Below are 2,722 nucleotides of genomic sequence, written 5' to 3'. Positions count from 1 at the left end.
ACAGAATTGCAAGTTCCATGGACTTCCAATGGAAGATCCTCATCAGTTCTTAGCTGAATTCTTGCAAATCTGTGACACAGTCAAGACTAATGGGGTTAACCCTGAGGTCTATAGACTGATGCTATTCCCTTTTGCTGTGAGAGACAGAGCTAGAATATGGTTGGACTCCCAACCTAAAGAAAGCCTGGACTCTTGGGAAAAGCTAGTCAATGCCTTCTTGGCAAAGTTCTTTCCACCACAAAGATGGAGTAAGCTTAGAGTGGAAGTCCAAACCTTCAGACAGAAGGATGGAGAATCCCTCTATGAAGCTTGGGAAAGATACAAACAATTAATCAGAAGATGTCCTTCAGACATGCTTTCTGAATGGAGCATCATAGGTATTTTCTATGATGGTCTCTCTGAACTATCCAAGATGTCTTTGGATAGCTCTGCTGGAGGATCTCTTCATCTGAAGAAGACGCCTGCAGAAGCTCAAGAATTGATTGAAATGGTTGCAAATAACCAATTCATGTACACTTCTGAAAGAAATCCTGTGAACAATGGGACTAGTCAGAAGAAAAGAGTTCTTGAAATTGACACTCTGAATGCCATTTTGGCTCAGAATAAAATATTGACTCAACAAGTCAATCTGATTTCTCAAAGTCTGTCTGGAATGCAAAATGCACCAAACAGTACTAAGGATGCTTTATCTGAGGAAGAAGCCTATGATCCTGAGAACCCTTCAATGGAAGAGGTGAATTACCTAGGAGAACCCTATGGAAACACCTACAATTCTTCATGGAGAAATCACCCCAATTTCTCATGGAAGAATCAAGAGAGACCTCAACAAGGTTTCAATAATAATGGTGGAAGAAACAGGTTTAACAATGGCAAGCCTTTTCCATCATCTTCTCAGCAACAGACAGAGAGCTCTAAGCAGAATACCTCTGACTTAGCAACCATGGTCTCTGATCTAATCAAAACCACTCAAAGTTTCATGACTGAAACTAGATCCTCCATTAGAAATTTGGAAGGACAAGTGGGTCAGCTGAGCAAGAAAATTACTGAACTTCCCCCAAGCACTCTCCCAAGTAACACTGAAGAAAATCCAAAAGGAGAGTGCAAAGCCATAAATATGGCCGAATTCTGGGAGGAAGAAGAGGCAGTGAACGCCACTGAGGAAGGCCTCACTGGACGTCCACTGGTCTCCAATGAGTTCCCCAATGAGGAACCTTGGGAATCTGAGGCTCAAATTGAGACCATAGAGATTCCCTTGGACTTACTACTGCCTTTCATGAGCTCTGATGAGTATTCTTCCTCTGAAGAGGATGAGTATGTCACTGAAGAGCAAGTTGCTAAATACCTTGGAGCAATCATGAAGCTAAATGACAGGTTATTTGGAAATGAGACTTGGGAGGATGAACCCCCTTTGCTCACCAAAGAACTGGATAACTTGTCTAGGCAGCAATTGCCTCAAAAGAGGCAGGATCCTGGGAAGTTTTCTATACCTTGTACCATAGGCACCATGACCTTCAAGAGGGCCTTGTGTGACTTGGGGTCAAGTGTAAACCTCATGCCCCTCTCTGTAATGGAGAAATTAGGGATCTTTGAGGTGCAAGCTGCAAAAATCTCACTAGAGATGGCAGACAACTCAAGAAAACAAGCCTATGGACTTGTAGAGGATGTTCTGGTTAAGGTTGAAGACCATTACATTCCTACTGATTTCATAGTCCTAGAGACTGGGAAGTGCATGGATGAATCCATCATCCTTGGCAGACCCTTCCTAGCCACAGCAAAGGCTGTGATTGATGTTGATAGAGGAGAGTTGATCATTCAAGTGAATGAAGAATCCTTGGTGTTTAAGGCCCAAGGATATCCCTCTGTCATCATGGAGAAGAAGCATGAAGAGCTTCTCTCAAAACAGAGCCAAACAGAGCCCCCACAGTCAGACTCTAAGTTTGGTGTTGGGAGGCCACAATCAAACTCTAAGTTTGGTGTTGAACCCCCACATTCAAACTCTAAGTTTGGTGTTGGAAAGTTCCAACACAGTTCTGAGCATCTCTGAGGCTCCATGAGAGTCCTCTGTCAAGCTAATGACAGTAAAGAAGCGCTTGTTGGGAGGCAACCCAATGTTTTATAATTAATTATTTTCTTTTGTTATTTTATCTTTTTTGTAGGTTGATAATCATAAGAAGTCACAAAAATAATGAAAAAAAAGCAAAAACAAAATGAAAAACAGGAAGAAAAACAGCACACCCTGGAGGAGAAGAAGCTGGCGTTCAAACGCCAGTAATGCTAGCTGTTGGGCGTTTAACGCCCAGTCTGGCACCATTCTGGGCGTTTAACGCCAGAAAGGGGCACCAGACTGGCGTTAAACGCCAGTAAAGGGCAAAAACCTGGCGTTAAACGCCAGGAATGGGCACCAGCCCGGCGTTTAACGCCAGAAAAGGCTCAAAACGTGGATTTTGATGCCATTTGGTGCAAGGATGCCTTTTCCTTAACACTACAGGATCTGTGGACCCCACAGGACCCCACCATCACTCTCTCTCTTCTTCCCCCATTCACCACTCACATCCATCCTTCATAAATCCCCACCAACCTCACCCTTCAAATTCAAACCACTTTCCCTCCCAAACCCACCCTCCATGGCCACACCACCTTCCCCCTCTTCCTCATTTTTTCTTCTTCTACTCTCTTCTTTCTTCTTTTGCTCGAGGACGAGCAAACATTTTAAGTTTGGTGT

General features: G+C 43.6%; 1 non-coding gene across 1 annotated transcript; it reads right to left on the bottom strand.

Annotated features, from left to right (window-relative positions):
• Positions 1-250: 250 nt before the first annotated feature.
• LOC130958948 (small nucleolar RNA R71) lies at positions 251-358 on the bottom strand. Its single transcript, XR_009078047.1, has one exon. It is a non-coding gene; the product is annotated as a small nucleolar RNA R71 (small nucleolar RNA).
• Positions 359-2,722: the final 2,364 nt, after the last annotated feature.

This window comes from Arachis stenosperma, chromosome 10 (assembly GCF_014773155.1).
Source record: "Arachis stenosperma cultivar V10309 chromosome 10, arast.V10309.gnm1.PFL2, whole genome shotgun sequence".
NCBI lineage: Eukaryota > Viridiplantae > Streptophyta > Magnoliopsida > Fabales > Fabaceae > Arachis > Arachis stenosperma.
The sequence above is the reverse complement of the archived record's forward strand: the minus strand, read 5'-3'. Positions and strand labels throughout refer to the sequence as shown.